This window comes from Symphalangus syndactylus, chromosome 15 (genome assembly GCF_028878055.3).
Source record: "Symphalangus syndactylus isolate Jambi chromosome 15, NHGRI_mSymSyn1-v2.1_pri, whole genome shotgun sequence".
NCBI classification, from domain to species: domain Eukaryota; kingdom Metazoa; phylum Chordata; class Mammalia; order Primates; family Hylobatidae; genus Symphalangus; species Symphalangus syndactylus.
In genome coordinates this window covers 53487279-53507800 of record NC_072437.2, presented here as the reverse complement: position 1 = coordinate 53507800, position 20522 = coordinate 53487279, and positions in this window count along the sequence as shown.

The following is a 20522-nucleotide window of genomic DNA, read 5'->3' as shown; positions in this document are numbered from 1 at the left end:
ATGGAATACTATGCAGCCATAAAAAAGAATGAGATCCTGTCCTTGCAGTGACATGAGTGAAGCTAGAAACCATCATCCTCAGCAAACTGACACAGGAACAGAAAACTAAACCCCATAAGTTCTCTCTGACAAGAGGGGGTTGAACAAAGAGAACACATAGACACAGGGAGGGGGGACAACACACACAGGGGCCTGTCAGGGTGTGGGGTGCAAGGGGAGGGGGAGCATTAGGACAAACACCTAATGCATGTGGTGCTTAAAACCTGGATGACGGGTTGATAGGTACAGCAAACCACCATGGCACATGTATACCTATGTAAAAAACCTGCACATTCTTCACAAATATCCCAGAACCTAAAGTAAAATAATAATAATAAAAAAGGATGTGACTTCACTTAAAATTTTGATATTTGTTCATCATGGATAGGTTTATTGATTTTTACTTTTAAAAATACTGCATTAAGTATTTACATTGATAATTGAATTTAGCACCCCATTTTTTTAAAGGACTCTCATGTACCTCCTGTTTAAAGTACATTATTAAATTTTGTGCCCAAAGCAAATGCCTCATTCACTTGTCTTGCCCAACCCTAGTACTGGCTCTGTGACATATTCACTGCCATTGGCACTGGAGGAATGAAGGAATCTCATGGAAGTTTCTGACCAACTACTATCGGTGAATGATTATGAGAAACTCATAAAACTTACTTGGGCCTCAGTTCCTTCATCTAGGAATTGAGAACCATAATGTAAAATAGATAATGTTACTATGGAAATTCAATTTGTAGTATAAAGTGCTTTATACAGATTACTTAAGTATTATGAACTTAATTTTAACTAGATCTAATAATACAGTAAAAGAAAAATGAAGAAAGGTGGGTTTGCTGGTCATTAGCCCTTACCTTTGAGCATTATCTTAGCACAGTAAAATAAACCCTAGAAAGATTTCCTGCATGGCAGAATGAGAAGTACTATGAACCTGGACTCCAGTGACATGACCACAACTGTTAATATTATAAAGACAAAGATAAAGCCAGGCAGTAAAACTCTCTGAAAACTGTCCTTAATGTATACACCAAACAAAAAAGTATTTATTCAAGAAAATATGCTGAAAATAAGTTAATCGGAACTTCTGTTATTGAGCTACAACTCACTTCCCATTGCCTAGCTCTGCATGAAAGATGGTCAACTTCAAGAGAATACAGCCAAGAAGATGAAGATATTTCTGCCCTGAGCTCTAAGTCAAGGGTTACAGTGTCTTCCTGGAAGGGGCAGACATCAAACATTTATTATCTGCTGCAGTTCACATGGCAAAGGCTAAATTCTGGGATAGTGCAGCTGAGAGGTATGCTGATCTCTTTTTTCACTTAGCCTCCCTGGTAGGTAAGAATTTCTGTGCCAGGCATGACAGTCCAAGAGAACTGGAGCAATAATTTTCTTGCCACAGCTTGTTCATTAATGTAGAGTTCAACATAGGGAGAGAAAGGCAATACTACCAGAGCATATCTCCCCTGCTTAGCACCCTACTCATGAAACAGGAATATCACTTCAAGAAAGCTAGGCCACTATGCCTGTCCCCTGTCTAGGAGCAGTGGCTTGGAGATTTTTCCAAGAAGAGAAAGGCCATAAGAATTGAAAGCTCGGCAGCCTTGTTGAAATGTATTGACTTTATTTGAACAGGAGTGTTAGGAAGTTTATGCCTTAGGATGATATCAAAAACAATGGATATTTTCGTGAGATGGACATAAGAAAAGATGGGTAGTTTCATGACAGCAATAAGATAAACTGTAGTCCTGTTAGTTTACCAAACAGAACCAGGGAAAGGTATTCCTAAGAGGAGACCCTCTGGGGTCAAAGCAAACTTTAAAGATTATTCTCAAAAATTATCCCTGAAAAGTTGTATGACTTTAATTGAGGCAGACTGGAGAAATTTATACCCCAGTGCATTGATAAAAAATAGAACAATAAGCTGGCAATTAGTGGACCCTAACAGCTGTGTGTAAGACCAGTGGAAAAAGATGGCTTAACAGAGAAATCAGAGAAAAATAAAGTCAAAGACAGCCCTGCTAACAAGTCATCTCAGGGCAGCTGTGCACATGTTCAACACTATCCTCGGAGAAGCAACATCAGATGTTTCACACTGCAGGGGAAAAAAATGCCTTCTCTAAAATAAACCAGCTAAATTACGAAGGAAATGCATTTTTAAACATTAACAATAAAGTTTGAAGGTATGAAAATCAGTATCTAAAAGTATTAAAATATATTATCTAAAATGTACAGATTTCAGGAAAAATATATGGATATGCAAAGAAATAAGAAAGTGTGAGCTATAAACAGGAAAAAAACCAATAAACAAACAAAAACAAATCACCACCACCACCACAACAAAAAATACCTCAAGCAACAGAAAATGCCTGTGAGAGGGTATAGGTGCTGGACGTACACAAATACTTCAAAGCAGCTATTACAAATATGTTCAGTAACTAAAGAAAAGTCATATTTAAAGAAATATAAAAAAAGGAAAAATAAAGAAGTAAAGGAAGTAAAGGAATTTCTGGCAATGTCTCATCAAACAGAGAGCATCAAAAAAAAGTTATTTTTAAAGAACTGGAAATTCTGTAATGGAAAAGTAAAATAATTTTATTAAAAAATTACCTAGTGGGGCTCAACCGTACCTGCAATCTGGCAAGAGTCAAGAATCCGCTAAGTTGAATATAGATCAAAAACTATTATGCGATCTGAATAACAGCAAGAAGAGAGAAATAAATATAATGAACAAAGCCTCAACAAAATGTGTAACACTTTAACCACATCAATATATGTGTAATAGGCATAGCAGAAGGAAAGGAGAAAGAAATAGAAAAAAAATAAGAAAATTATGACTGAAAACTTCTAAACTATATGAAAAAAATCAATCTACACATTCAAGAAGCACGATAAACTAGAAGTAGGATCAACACAAAAGAGATCAACACCCAAAGGCATCACATAAAAGAATGTCAAAAAAACAAGGAGAAATTCTTGAAAACAACAAGAAAAAATGACTTACGCACAAGGTAACTTCAATAAGATCAACAGCTGTTTCATTAATATCATCGTAAACAATGGAGACCTGAGCAAGTGAGAAAATAATTAAACAGAGGACTAAGAAAAAATAAAGCAAACATAAAAATCAACCAATAATATTATACCAGCAAAAGTTGTCTTTCAAAAATGAATGGGAAATAAAGATATTCCCAGATAAAAACTGAGATAATTTGTTGCAAGAAGACAACCTTATAAGAAATTGTTCGGGAATTTCTTCACAATGAAAGTCTGTTCTTCAGGGCAAAATTAAATATATAAATGAATATTTTGTATTCTTTCTTCTTTAACTAACATAAAAAGCAATCGTGTAAAACCATATATATATATATATATATCAATAAATCATTGAGCTTATGACAATAAAAATGTAGTATATTTGACAATAGAGTTGAAAAAAAAAAGGACAAAATCTAATAGCATGTTTGTTCTTCCATCTCTCAGTATCTTTAAAATACATAAAATTATATAAAGTAATAACTACAACATTAAATTTTTGGGATTATGACACATATGTAATATGCATGACAAAATTTTCAAAAAACGGAGGAAGAGAAAATAGAGATATATAAAGTAAAACATCTATGTCTTTTGTGGAATTGAGTTAGTATAAATCTTTAGCTAATTCTGAAGAAGTGCTTTGTATGTTAAGCCCTATAATAACTACTAATAAAATAACTAAAAATATAGTTAAAAAATTAAAGAAATAAAATATGTCATCATAAAACACTCAGGCAAAAAAATCAGTAAAGAAGAAATAGAGGAACAAAAAAAGCCATGACATATTAGAAGCAAATAGTAAAATGACAAATGACAAATGTAAATCAATTACAACATAAAATGTGAATGGAGAAACAATTTAATCAAAAAAGATTGTCAGACTGGATAAAAAAGATAATGCAACTATATATTGTCACTTTGTAGTTTCAAATACATAGAGAATAAAAGTGTGAAAAAAGATATATCATTCAAAGAGTAACCATAAGAAAGCTGAAATGGCTGTAATATCATCTGAAATGACAGACTTAAAAATGTTATTAAAGATAAACAGGGACATTGTATAATGATTAAATGGTTAATTCATTAGGAAAATGTAACAACTATAAACATATTCAACATATATTCACTTAAAAACAGGATTCCAAAAAACATAATGCAATAATTGAATTCCAGGAAGAAATATTCAATTTAGGAATAATAGTGAAGATTTCAATGTACCACTCTTAATACTGTTTTTAATACTTCACTAACAGTCATATATAGAATGTTCTACCCAAATATAATATATACTGTTCTGAAGCTATCATTGAATGTTCTCCAAGAGACAGCATATGGTAGGCCATAAAACAGGGCTAACAAATTTAAAAGATTTGAAATTACACAACTATATTTTGTGACCAAATATAATGGAAATATAAATCAATAACAAAAAGAAATTTAGGATTTGTGATGATTGAGAATGTGACACAACATACCAAAACTTAAAAGTTACAGCTGTAGCACTCATAGGAGGAAACTATGTATCTGTAAAATATGTATCGGTAAAATAAGAGGAAAGATTTCAAGTGTATAACCAGATGTATGATTCTTTTTCTTTAAGAGTCTGGACTTGTAAAGGAAAATGAACCTAAAAAATCAGAAGGAAGAAGATATTAAAGATGATAGAATAAATACATGAAATAGAGAATTGAATAACAATAGAGAAAATCAACAAAGCCCAATGATCGTTTTTTGTTAAGATCCACAAAATTAACAAAATTTTGGCTAAACTAACAAGAAAACAATAGAGAAATATCAAATTACCAAAATTAGTAACAAAAGAAGGAGTATCACTGCTGACATTAGAGAAACAAAAGGGATTACAGAAGGCAATATTATAATAACTCTACATCAACAACAACAACCAAACATAAATGGAAGGGACGTATTTCCAGGAAGACAGAAACTACTGGAAAAAACACTCATGAAGAAACAGAAAATCTGAAGAGACTTATGCAAGTACAGAGATGAGATTAGTAACTATAAAATTACCCATCAATATTAGACAGATCAACAACACAGAAAATTAACAAGGATATTCAGGACTTGAACTCTGTTCTGGACCTAACAGACATCTACAGAACTAACAGACATCTACAGCGGACCTAACAGACATCTACAGAACTCTCCACCCCAAATCAACACAACATACATTCTTTTCAGCACCGTGTCACACTTATTCTAAAATTGACCACATAAGTGGAAGTAAAACACTGCTCAGCAAATGCAAAAGAACAGAAATCATAACAAACAGTCTCTCAGACCACAGTACAACCAAATTAGAACTCAAGATTAAGAAACTCACTCAGTACCACACAACTACATGGAAACTGAATGACCTGCTCCTGAATGATGACTGGGCTCCTGAATAATAAAATTAAGGCAGAAATAAATAAGTTCTATGAAACCAATGAGAACAATGACACAATGTACCAGAATCTCTGGGACACAGCTAAAGCAGGGTTTAGAGGGAAATTTATAGCACTAAATGCCCACATCAGAAAGCAGGAAAGATCTGAAATCAACACCCTAACATCACAACTGATAAATGAGTTTAGCATAGTTGAAGGCTACAGGGTCAATATACAAAAACTAATTATATTTTTACACAGTAGAAATAGACAATCTAAATATAAAATTACAGAAAAAATTCATCTATAATAGTATCCAAAAAAGTAAAATTATTGAAGATAAATGCAATCCAGGAGACTTGCATATTAAAAACTATAAAACATTGTTGAAAAAATTTAGAGGATCTACATAATGGAAAGTCATCCCATATACATACATTGAAGATTTAATATTTTTAAGATGACAATCATCCCAAATTGATAAACAGATTCAAGGGACTCTGTATTAGTCCATTTTCATACTGCTGATAAAGACATACCCAAGACTAAGTAATTTATAGTGAAAAAGATGTTTAATGCACTCACAGTTCCACATGGCTGGGAAGGCCTCACAGTCATAGCAGAAGGTGAAAGGCACTTCTCACATGGAAGCAGACAAGAAAGAATGAAGGGCAAGTGAAAGGAGAAACCCCTTATAAAACCATCAGATCTCATGAGACTTATTCATTACCACAAGAATAGATAGGGGACACCTCTCCCACAAATCAATTATCTCCCATGGGGTTCATCCCACAATATATGAAAATTATGGGGGCTACAATTCAAGATGAGATTTGGGTGGGGATACAGCCAAACCACATCAAGATGAGATTTGGTTGGGGACACAGTCAAACCACTGTCTCTATCAAAATCTTAGCTAGCATCTTTGCAGCAAATGACAAACTTGTCCTAATATTTATATGGATACTTGTAGGACCCAGGGTAGCCAAAACAATGTTGAAAAGAAGAACAAGGCTGGGTGTGGTGGCTCATACTTGTAATCCCAGCTCTTTGGGAGACCAAGTTTGGAGTCTCCCTTGAGCCTAGGAGTTCAAGACCAGCCTGAGCAATATGGTGAGAACCCCCGCCCAACTCTACAAAAAGTAAAAAAAATTAGCCACCTGTAGTTCTAGCTACTCAGCAGGATGAGGTGGGAGGATTACTTGAGCCTGGGGGATTAGGGCTGCAGTGAGCCCAGATCACATTGCTGACTCAAGCCTTCGTAACAGAGACCCTGTCTCAAAATAAAAAAAAATTAAAAAAAAAGAAGAAAAGAAAGGAAAAACAAAATTGGAAAGGACTTACATTTCTCAATTTTAAAAGTTATTATAAAGCTGTAATAATCAGGATACCATGACAGTGGCATCAAAATAGGCATATGGCTCAATACAATATAATTTAATTTCCAAGCACCATCCTTATATCTGGAGTTAATTTATTTTTGACAAACATGACAGCACATTTCTATGGGAAAATAATAGTTAGCTTTGAGTGTTTTAAGAATTGTTAAATTTTTTGAGGAGAACCTACTCCTGTGTGCTCCTTTGTATAATGACAAGGCCACCATTTTTCACAGCCACAATTACAAGGCCATTCTGTTCAAGACTGCTGCAGAGTTGGGCAGGGGCAAATATAAATAAGCTAAGTTAAAAAGCTAAAAATCCTGTTGTTCTTGTAAAGGTTCCATGGTATTCCTTGAATAAATAGTTGCTCAGTTTGTTGCAAGCTTTTGGTTAACGTCTAGAATTTAAAAGTTATTTTGACAACTTCCCATCAATTTCATTGCTCTTATGAATGAAGAAATTCACACAGGTCTTTGCTATTCCAGAATTCTTCTTATATACCCATTTCTAAGTGTATATATGTGTGTCGAACACCTTTCCCAAACAGTGGAGGGGCTTGTTTATATAGATAATAGAGAAAATTGATTTTAAATTTTATATCATAAATAAGCAAACTGAGATTACAGAATACCTGCTGAGTTGCTTTACGTCAAAGAAATTGCCATTAGACAATTTGAAGCATTGTTTATTTGAGCAGTAGTCTAATATTTTGCATAAATCAAAACGTCTCTGAGACAAGTGAAATACAGTAATGGGAACTTTTCTACAAAGGAAAATTTCTCTACATAGTTTAAGAAGCCCTAAAAATTATATTAAATCACAGTGCACTCTGGTAAACCATGGTTTTTTTATTATGAAATACTAAATAATCGTAGAAGCATACTTTGTTTAAAGAAAACAATATTATTGAAAGTATTTCACTTAAAATATTCAACAATTATTTTAGTTTTTAAAATAAGTTCTGTTGTGTGTATATTTAAGGCACACACGGTGATGTTATGAGACACATACAGATACTAAATATGTTACTATAGTGAAGCAAATTAACATATCCAACATCTCACATAGTTGCCCAGTGTTTGTGTATGTGGCAAGGGCAGCTAAAATCTACTCATTTAGCATAACTCCCATATACAGCACAATTTCACTATTTGTAGTCTGCATGTTGTACATTAGGTCTCTAGATTTGTTTGCCTTACATATCTGCCACTTTGTATTCTCTGATCTGCATCTTTCCACTTCCTTCCTCACCTCTACCTTCACCCCAGTACAACTGTTTTGTTCTCTGTCTCTGTATATTTTAATTTTCTAGATTCCATATATAAGTGGGATTACGCAATATACTTCATTCTGGACTGGTTTATTCCCATAATAAAATTGTTAAAATAAAAATGTTGCGGCACTTTTTAGGAAATTGGAAATTGACTTTTAGGGAAATCGCGTTTCTAGAAACAATAGGACCCTCTCTGAGCAATTATAAAAAGCACAATTTTATTGCTCTCTTTTACAAGTGAAAAACTATGGTATAGTCAAAACTTGAAAATATAAATTTAAATTGTTTAAGCTATAAATCGTGAAATTGAATAAAAATAAATTTTTATATCATAATACAATCATTTAAAACAATATTGTATGTATATATACCTTAAACCATCAAACATATGTTTAAAAATTTATCTATCATGTAAAAGAAGGTCTAGCTTTCCACAGGTAAGTTTATAATACCAGAATTTACCTGCAGGTTTTATGTTAAAAGGTAGTGCTGGCTACATAGCAAAGTCCTTGCTGTGGTTAATTTATGGGTACAAGGTAGGAGGTGTTAAAACTATAAAGCATTTGGAAACTCATGATACCATGGCAACTCAGTTTTTTAAAATTAACAATAGACCTAATAAAATGCTAAACTCACAAGAATTCAGTAGTCTGAAAATCATAGATTTTAACTTTAACACTTCTTAACTTTCTTGTAGGACCCTGCCAATTTTTGTTAATCTCTGATTAATTTCTTGTCTATAAAATGTGAAATGGTTACAATTACAATAAAACATCAATACTGTTTTCTCAGTAATAGCAAACAATATAATTATAATATTTTAGAAATTACATGTGCTATATATTATGTATGTTTTGGTATTGCCTAGTGATGGCAGGAGATTAATTTTTTTTGAAATAATAAATGAATAATTTAATTAAATGGATAAACACCACTTAGCGGACATCTATTCAGTGCAGGCACTGTGCTACAATAACAATAGCTAACATTTGTTGACTAATTTTATTTGGCACCTGGTGGGTGCTTTTTATTATCACACCCAGTCCTCAGAACAACACTGAGGTGAGTTTAATTGCCTTCATTTTTCTCAGGAAAAAGTTGAGAACAAAGCTTCAAAGAGACTAAGCCCTTGGCCAATATTACATACCTTGTAAGAAATAAGTCTGGATGCAAACTCTATTTTTCCTTCTTAATGACTACTGTATCTTAGCTTTTTCTACTATACCACACTGCCTCTTAGTGAATACATGAAAGAATTAGTGTATAAATAAATGTCAGCTTTATCAAGGAATACATGTCTAAGACAAGTTTATTTTGTAGAAGTTAATAAATCAATCTCATATTTTGTTAGTATAGTAGGCAGAATAATGTTCCTCCCCTCCAAAGATATGCTCATCTTAATCCCTAGTATCTGCATATATGTATGTTATGTTATGTTATGTTATGTTATGTTATGTTATGTTATGTTATGTTATGTTATGTTGTGTTATGTTATGTTGTGTTATGTTATGTTACATAAAAAGAGGAACTAAAGTTTCAGATGGAAGTACGGTTACTAATCAGCTGACCTTAAAACAGGTATATCATGAGGGTTATCCAGATATGCCTAGTGTAATCAGAAGAGTCCTTAAAAGAGAGAGAGTGAGGTAAAATGTGAGAAAGGAGGCAATGTAGGAAGAAGTGATCTACAGTTGCTGGCTTTGAACATGAAGAACAGGGACCACAAATTAAGGAATTTGTCCTCGATCAACTAGAAAAGGATAGGAAAGAGATTCTCATCTGTTAACGACCTGAAAGCACAGAGCCCTAATAACACAGTGAGACCTGTATTGGACTTCTGTTCCACAGAACTGTTAAATAATAAATTTGTGTTAATTGTGTGGTAATTTTTTTATAGCAGCAATAGGAAACTAACACAGTTAGGCTTTGTAGATATTAGTTGTCTTGCTTTGATGAAGTAGATGAATTTTTCTATCATAAATAAAAACACGTACTTTTTCTTTTCTTTTCTTTTCTCTTCTTTTCTTTCTATGTCTCAAGAGAAGCTGGCACATATTCTAAGTGAGTCACTATAAAACCTGAAGAATACGTGTGATTCTGAGTCAGCTAAAATTTCTAGCAGTCCTGGGGATGTTGGGTACCCCAGTCAACTGGATCAGGAAGAAAAAAAATGACTTTCAATTCAATATTTATCATCGAATGGTAAGTCCTGATATTTCAGGCTTGTCTAAGTATAGTGTCTAGAAAGTTAAAATCACGACTTCTATAAGAATATAGAATAAATATATGCCAAATATTTTCTTCAACATTAATAAGGGTTCAAAAACACTTTGAGGGGTGAGATAATGCATATTTTTAGAAACAAACGTTAGAAAGAAATGTTAGAAACAAATGTTAGAAAGAAAGTACTAGGTTACATACAAAACCAGTAATATTCTACAGAGTAAGAAAACTGAAACCTTCAGATTATATTTTTGCCTAGAAAGAAATTATTTGCATCTCTCCTTTTCTAGGTCTTCAAGATGACATGTAACTTCACAGATTCTGTGTCATTAATTGATTATAAATATCTAAGTCAGAGGAGGTGGTGCAATATAACGAAACAGAAGTCTCCACTGATAGTCCCCTACACGTGCAAGGAAACCAAGTTAACAACTATCTACACAGAAAAAAAAAAAAAAACACGCACAAAAGGACGAAAAATCAGGTGAGCACTCATAGTACCTGGTTTTAACTTCTAGCTCCTCATACCCCAGTTACAGGTGAATAAAAACTTCTCCAATATTGCATCTCATGGAGAGGCTTGGTTGCACAATTAATGGAGTGTATGGTTCTTATTTTTCTATTCAAATAACTATATTGTTATGAAAATTAGAAGATTCATTATAATTACTTGATTCTTGGTGACAATTAGATCCCATTTAAAAATGTTTTATTTTCATTTATAAAATTACAGTTTACTACTTTGAAGGTTAGAAATGGAACCAACCCAAATGCCCATCAGTGATAGACTGGATAAAGAAAATGTGGCACATATACACTATGGAATACTATGCAGCCATATAAAAGGATGAGTTCATGTCCTTTGTAGGGACATGGATGAAGCTGGAAACCATCATTCTCAGCAAACTAACACAAGAACAGAAAACCAAACACCGCATCTTCTAACTCATAAGTGGGAGTTGAACAATGCGAACACATGGACACTGGGAGGGGAACATCACACACCAGGGCCTGTCGGGGGGTGGGAGCTAGGGGAGGGATAGCATTAGGAGAAATACAATGTAGATGATGGGTTGATGGGTGCAGCAAACCACCATGACACGTGTATACCTATGTAACAAACATGCACTTTCTGCATATATATCCCAGAAGTTAAAGTATAATAAATGTTTTTTAAAAAGGAATGAAATAATAGAAGGGAGAAATTAGTTATATAACCATAAGAAAATAAAACATTTTTGAATAATACCAGCAATATTTCAAAAGAGATAACTAAATTTCTTTTATTGTGTCATTTGTAAATAATTTGTGTTTCTTTGAGTCTGGATTCCCCAATTAGCATTCATATAGTTGCATGCTTCTTGAACAGTACTAGAAATTGACTTAGTTTATGGTAAGTATTCACTACAACTCTTTAGAGTTGTCTAAGCAATGTCACCTTTAAGCTCTAAAACCTGTAATAATAAATCAAGTTCTTGAAATACCATTAGTTAAATGTACCTAGTATATAGTCTTTTCCATGAGGCTGTGACTGTTTTTCTTTGTTGAAGACACAGTCTAGCCTGTAGCTTACATGAAGACACAGTCTAGTCTGTAGTTTACAGAGTTAAACTTTCAGGAAACATTAGAAGAAAGAAAAAAAGTACTTTTTTGTGGTTAATTTTTATAGTATCTAACAATATCAGAATGTAGAAAAGTAATATTTTCTTTTGAATAAAATATGTAATTATGCATATTAATTTGATTAATTTTATTTTAAAGATAAGAATGCATTATTTATATTGAAGGTATTAACACATATCTGGTGACTTTTATCCATTTTGCAGTGTACATTCTCTGAAACATTTATATTAAAATATTTTACAAAATTGTCCTTTGACTTGGCAGTACTTCCCGTCAAAGTCTTATAATAATGTTGGAGTTAATTGAGAAACAGAAAGCATTCAAACAAACCAAGTTATCTAGTCTTCTTTTTGTATAATGAAAGAATTCTTTAAAATTGTAGCAAAAGACCTCTGGGAAAATTCAAAGATAGTTTTAGTTGTGAAAGATACAGTATTTTTTCTTTTCTTTCTTACTTTAGAGTTTGCTCCTAGGGTAAAATCAAAAGAATTATCCGTAAAGATTTGGTTACTGGATTAAGCATGACTGTAATAGCCTGAAAAATAATTGGTTACTTATTAATTAAAGTGGCAATATAAATAAACACAGAATATAACACAATGTAAAAAATAACCTTAGCTCTTTCACAATCAAGGGCATGGCAAAGTCAGCAGAAAGCCATAAATTATTCTTGTGAGACATAAAATCTTTTACCTGAAAAAATTGTACAGATGGTGGCAACAAAATTTTACTGCTACTTGTTAAAAAAGAACTACTGATCTCAGATTAAATTATCATTTATCAGAGAGAAAAGTAAATTGTATTTTTATTAATATAACATTTGTCAGTACAAAATTCACAAGTTGTCTAATTTTAAATCATTTATAAATTAGGATATCAAACTTAGTGAAAAAAATTAACACATTCATGCTGTTTTAGAGTCATTATTTGCAGTTACTACCAAGCAAAGAAAGCAATTTACTTTCTGAAAACTATATCTTTATGTAATTAAATATGGCCTTTATTTCTTTTACATCCAGGAACAACCTGACACGAGAACAAAACCAGTGTCAATTTTTCATTGATAATCAAAACTCATTCCATGTTCTTGCATACAAAGTTTGTACTTTTCTGCTACTGACCTTCTAGTATGTCTTAATACACATGAACTAAACTGTTAACCAAGTTCTATTTCACTGTCAGAATCAAAAATATTTGAGTTTTATATCCAATTTCTAATCACTTGGGGAAGAGAAGTTGCTCAATTTATAAAATTTTCTTAACAAAATTTGAAAAACTGATGTAATTTTGAGAAATATAACCCAGATGAAATAATTATATATTCACGAGTTGACTTTGAATATTTAATTTTTCAAAAGAAAGCAATTGAGTTATTTCTAACTCAAACGTGTCCATTTTTATTGTTTCCAATATACATAGGTACTAACAGTGTTTCTCAATCAAAGGTCATTAAAATTCTGCAACAACACCCATGCTTTCTGCTCTAAGTAACACCCTGGTATTTATTATGAAACAGCATCTCCCATCTACATACTTTTGCTTGTGGTCATGGTGGTATTGGTGGTGGTTGTTACTGGTTCTCTGATATAATCCAAAGTAACTTCATAGTGATATTTCTAAAAGTTACACTTACTCAAATAAATTATTTGAGGTTTTCCTTCTTTAATACTGCTCTAAGTTTAGTCAGGGAAAATATTTTAGAATGCAGTAATGCTTGGATACATGGACTGCCCTGTCATTATTTGTGTCTATGATATAACCATTGGCTAGCTCAATAAACCTGATGTCTAACTCCCTCCTTGATTTATGTAACTTACATCTATATCCAATCTCACTTCTTTAAGTTTCTCTTTGTAACGCCCAATCTTAGTTTATAGGGACTTAAGTCTCTATCTTAATAATGGCCAATAATGACAAAAAGCACTCTCTGAACCCATGTGCCTGGGTTTGTATCCTGAGTACATTATATGACTATTTCTCTATCAGTTTCCTTATGAGTATAAAGGATGTTAATAATAGAATCTACCTAATAAGGATGCCATGGGCATTAAAAATAAAATGTATGTCATGCATCTTTTACAGCATCTGGCATTTAGCAAGTGTTTTACTAAATATTAGTTACTATTAATCCTGTATCTAGGAGAGGCTGCACAAAGTAGGGATAGCCTATAAGATGAAAAATAACCAGCTAAGATCAGAAGATGGTATGTATAGTTCTGCCTGCATTACATCCTCAGTTTTCAAAGAGGCACACTACTGAAGGAAATGACATTCACAAGCTTAGTTAAGATGGCATTAGAAAAAGTTTGGATATGTATGTGTTTGTTTGTGTTGGGAGAGAATAACTGGGGCCTGATGGGAGTGGGACAAGAATTATTGAGGCACTGACTCAGAAATAAAAACAAGTATTTATAAAGAGTAGTTATCAATTAAACTTTTTTAAAAAGGGCATCTATGCTTGTTTTGTTTTTGTTTCTGTTTTTGTTTTTCAAAAACAGTTAAGAAAGGGAGTAGGAGTATGAGAGATTGTGTTGAACTTTACTAAAAGAGAAACAACCAGCACGTGCCCAAGGGGTCTACTGAAGAGAAGAAGACAGAAAACTAGAATCATATTGGACACAAGCAAGGCCTGGACTTAGGCTGAGAAAAATGCCCCCTGTGCTATTTGCCGGGCCACCCTGATGTCATGTTCTCTAGGACTTCTGACATATTGAGTCTTCTCGATCCTCCACTTCTTTTTTGGATCGTTTTGTTTATTTCTTCGACCAAACAGATACTTGATAATTTCCAAGGATTCCATGCTTATTATCACTCTCCATAGGACACAACATTTCTTTACTTAAAAAAAAAAAAGAGGAGTAGTTGGCTACTGCAAATTTCTGGTTAGTAATAATTATCATCACTGACCTTTGCTATTTTGCTTTCCAGTGAAGTCACTTATGCCACTCTCTCTTGAGTGACCCTATTTACTAACCATCAGGACATTCCAAAACCTCTCTTAAAAACCCGTTTTTTTCAGTTCCCTTTTCTAACTTTGTTTATGGACTTTCGTGTTTTCACTGTTCACCTGTACTACAAATGAGCTTTGTAATTCCTTGAACCTTTTAATTTGAATAACCTTTACATCCTCTACATTTTAGTTTCATGCCTACATACAAACTATCTATCTGATTTACCTCTTCAATGAAAAAGAGACTCTTCTAAAATGCAGTGCACATCTGATGTCCGCACAGTTCAAAGCAAAGGCATGCAGACTTGAAATTTTGTTTTAACTCTATAGGTTTTCTGTAAGAACAAGACATAGAGTGCCTTTGTTTTATATCATTAATGCACACATAAAATGCTTTCTTTATCTTTTCTTCACCCGATGCCAAAAACCTATAAGCTTTCTTAAAAAGAACATCTAAAGAAAATATGTTTAAAACTACAAATTCTCATGCATTAGTAAAAACTTAATAATTAGTTTTTGAAAAGAGACTACACAGACAAAATTAGTGCTCTTTCATGGTCCGTCATGCGTTTCCTGGAAATGTATCCCTTCTATTATTTTCTTTCATGCTTTAGAGGTTGACACCCTATAGGACTGTCAACTCTTGAGACTCTGATTTTTGCAATAAAGTTTAATGAGTCCAAACTCAATTTCTGTATCCTGTAATATATTCTGAACACTACAACCTTTGTAACTTCCTAAAATAACCATGATCCTGTAATTTCCTTGCGAAAATATCTATAAAAATTTCTAATAAATTAAGTTTTTGTCATTTATTCATTGAATAAATATTTGATGCTTACTAAGGTCTATTCCATACTGTAGGTCACATGGATACAGTCATAAATAAAACATAAAATGTCTCTGATGTCATGAACCTTAAATTCTAATTTTACTAAGTACAGAGTAATATGATGGAAAATGATAGGTGAAGGGTACTTTCTTTGACCAAAGAAAGGCCCTCTAAGCTGTTGACATGCTAGTTAATTTATCTAGGGAGACAGCCAGGAAAATGAATGGAAGCAGCATATTGTAGACAAAATGCAAAAAGTAGGGTAGAGATGCTAGGGCAAAAACAGAGATGATCTTTCCAGCCCTAGAACATAAAGAGGAGACTGGCAAAAGATGACGTAAAAAACGGAAGGCAGGGCCAGATGGTGTTGGAATTTCAGGCCGTAGAAAAGGCTTTGTATTTCATTCAAAGTGCAATATGATTCATTATAAGTGCAATGTAATTTCAATATGATATTAGGAATTTTAAAAAATTCCAACATACAGATGCTCACTTTGAACAACTTTTATAGAAAAAAGGGAAATTTCATGGAATATTATTAGAATATCTCACAAAACTTAAGGCTAGCAATGGAGCTGTGTCTCAGAACAAAAACATAGAGACTTAACTGTGAATAGATGATTTCCACTTTGTCCTTGCGTCTTTCAGTGTGTCTGCTTCCTTATTTTCTCTTTTTCTGGAACGGATTTTCTTTTATCCCCCCGAAACATAGTCATCAACAACTCTCAAGTGGCACCATAGTTACAAACAATACTAACATATAACTCCTCTACCCATGCTTCTCCCCTGACTCAACCTCTCTCTGTCTCCCTCCTCTCTGTCTGTCTCTGTCTTCATCTCTCTCCCTCTCTCTCAGTTGCTTCTAAAATTTACAGCTAGGTCATAATTGCACAACTGTGTATATCAAAAAAGCAATCAGTGAAGAAAACACTGTAAACAGAAGTACTGTGTTTGAACATCCAGAAATTCATGAAAATAGGGAAGAAGATAATAATAAATAGCTACATATTTTAATAATGACTTATGATTTCTAAGCACTTATAATTTTATTTGTTTTTCTCTAAGAAATAGTGTCAAGTGGACAAGAAATGAGTTATCATACCAATTTTAGAGACAAGCTGAAAATTAAATAGGTAATATCCTTTTTAAAGTTAACAGGTAACTAAGAGTTGTCTGGGAGATGAATTCTATTTTAGAGACAAAGTCTTCTTCATATCCATATATCTAATGCAATCCATAGGATTAAATTAAGTTTTTTATATGAGCTTTCAAGGTCCTCCATAGTTCTTTCCAAAATGATTCCTACATGAACCAGACATGCAATTTTTAGTGTGTTATTCAGGGGCTCTTGAGGAACCCTACGCTCTACATCTACACCAGGATCCATTTATTCGGGCTTGTAATCATGTTTATTTTAAGGAACACTTAAGTATATGTCTTCTTGATAATGAATTTTTATCCACATATGACTCAGTGCCATTAATCTGATAAAATTTGCCAACTTTTAGCTTTATACACACTTAAAACTGTATCCTCAGGCTTCCCGTCTAGGGATTACAAAAGTCTAAGATTCTCATATTATTTGTACACATTCTCCTAGCACTTTTCTTTAACCAAAATATGGCTATTCCATAATGATGCTATTTCCCAAGAGACACACAAAAGTAGAAGATATTTAGCTCTCTGACACAATATAATTTTGGAACAGGAGGTAGAATAGTTGCCATTCTTCATTAGACATATTTGTCACTGGTTCACAGCCTTTCTGTGATCTCTTATCCTCATTATTGGCGACTTCAGCATCTATATTAATGGACCCTTGAAAGAATATTTGTATCTATCTTCTCTCCACTACCTTGTTTTGGTGACCATCACTCTAATCAGTTTCTCAACTTCCTTGTTTCGCCCCTCCAGTTGATCCATTCCACACAGATCAACATGAATATTCCTTTTATGTCCCAAATAAGATCATATAAATATCCTTCTTAAAATCTTTACATAATCTTTTACTCAGAACAATATAGCAGATTCTCAAATGATGTCATTTCATTATAACATAGATGAGATATATACCCAAAGGAAAATCAATTATTCTACCCAAAAGACACCTGAATTTGTATGTTTATTATAGCAGTATTCACATTAGCAAAAACATGGAATCAACCTATGTGCCTAACAGTGGAAGACTGGATAAAGAAAATGGAGGTGGTAATATACACTGTAGAATACCACACAGCCATAAAAAAGAACAAAATTACATCATTTGCAGCCATTATCCCAAGCGAATTAATGCAGAAATGAAAAACTAAATGTCATGTGTACTCACTTATAAGTGGGAGCTAAACATTGGCTACACAGGAAAATAAAGAAAAGTAACTGTAAAGACCTTGGAGCAGGAAGAAGATATGGCATTATCCAGAGAATGTCAGAGGGTTTTTAAGACAAGAAAGTACAGAGATAATGGAGAGGACTGTAAAGGGCATCAGACTGTCATTGAAGGTTGGATCCACCAGGACTTGCAGACAGTAGAAACTAAAGACCTTGGAGCAGGAAGAAAATGGAAACAACAAACAGTGAAGATTCCAAAAGAAGGCAGAGAGGGGGACAAGGGTGGAAAAACTTTTTATTGGGTACTATTTTCACTATTTGGGTGATGGGATCAATAGAAGCCTGAACCTCAGCATCACACAACATAACCTTGTAACAACCCTGCACGTGTATCCCCTCGATCTAAAATAAGAAAAGAAAAAATAATAACATTGATCAGAATAAATAAATCTATTCCCAGCAGGGGCCACTGTCTGTGTGGAGTCTTCACGTTCTTTCCATGTCTGCCTGGGTTTTCTCCTCAGGTATTCCCTTTTCCTCTCACATATTAAAGATGTGCATGTCAGGCTAGTTAGTGTGTCCAAAGTACCCCAGTGTGAATGGGTGTGGGTGCGTGTGTCAGTGTGCTCTGCCATGGCCTCCTGTGCAGCGTGGATTCCCCTCTTGTCCCCTGAGCTCTCCAGATGGACTTGGACACTTGCATCCCTGAACTGGAACTAGCACGTGGGTAATTACCTTATTTGTTTTTATTATTCTTTCTCAAATGTATTTATAGCTCACATTTATTTCAATGTTCAATATTAGACATGTTTTGGGTCTTTATTTAGAAGTTTGGTGATGTATTTGTGACCAGAAATATGCCATAGGAACTTAACTTTTGCTAATATCAATTAGCCTATGGTAAAATTGGTTTCATTAGACATTGCTTCACTCAAAGTCATAGTTTTCAAGAACCTATCAAAGACATTAGCTGTGGACTTACTGCATCTAACTCCGTGCTTTATTTATACAAAGCCTAGCAAGTCCTGGTGGCTCAAAACTCCAAAGCTTGTCTGATGCCCCTTACAGTCCTCTCCATTATCTCTGTATTTTCTTGTATTAAAAGCCTGCTGACATTCTCTCGATAATGCCATATTTTCTTCCTGCTCCTGTGTCTTTACAGTAACTTTTCTCTCTGTCTTTGAAATACAGAATATGGTTCCCCTAGATTCCCCTAGACAGAGATATCGATTAAGATAATCTTATCACCTTTTAACTTAAATGCCAGCCCTAGAAAGGACTTCCTGGCTAATAAGTTCCTTTTTATAAGTATTTTTATAACACCATGTTAATGTATTAGTTTCAATCTGTTGTAAACTGGCATAAGGCAAAGAGGCATTGAATTATTGCTTATCATTAATATCATTATTATTTAATGAGGAAAATTAGGGATACAGATGACAGATGTCCTCTTTCTTTTTTTTTTTTTCTTACTTTAAGTTCTAAGGTACATGTGCACAACGTGTAGGTTTGTTACATATGTATACGTGTGCCATGTTGGTGTGCTGCACCCATTAACTCATCATTTACATTAGGTATATCTCCTAATGCTATCCCTCCCCCCTCCCCCCACCCCACAACAGGCCCCAGTGTGTGATGTTCCCCTTCCTGTGTCCAAGTGTTCTCATTGTTCAATTCTCACCTATGAGTGAGAACATGTGGTGTTTGGTGTTTTGTCCCTGCAATAGTCTGCTGAGAATGATGGTTTCCAGCTTCATCCATGTCCCTACAAAGGATATGAACTCATCCTTTTTATGGCTGCATAGTATTCCATGGTGTATATGTGCCACATTTTCTTAATCCAGTCTAGCATTGATGGACATTTGGGTTGGTTCCAAGTCTTTGCTATTGTAAATAGTGGTGCAATAAACATACATGTGTATGTGTCTTTATAGCAGCATGATTTATAATCCTTTAGGTATATGCCCAGTAATGGGATGGCGGGGTCAAATGGTATTTCTAGTTCTAGATCCTTGAGGAATCACTACACTGTCTTCCACAATGGTTCAATTAGTTTACAGTCCCACCAACAGTGTTAAAGTGCTCCTGTTTCTCCACATCGTCTCCAGCATCTGTTGTTTCCTGACTTTTGAATGATGGCCATTCTAACTGGTGTGAGATGGTATCTCATTGTGGTTTTGATTTGCATTTCTCTGATGGCCAGTGATGATGAGCATTTTTTCATGTGTCTGTTGGCTGCATAAATATCTTCTTTTGAGAAGTGTCTGTTCATATCCTTTGCCCGCTTTTTAATGGGGTTGTTTGTTTTTTTCTTGTAAATTTGTTTGAGTTCATTGGAGATTCTGGATACTAGCCCTTTGTCAGATGAGTAGATTGCAAAAATTTTCTCCCGTTCTGTAGGTTGCCTGTTCACTCTGATGGTAGTTTATTTTGCTAT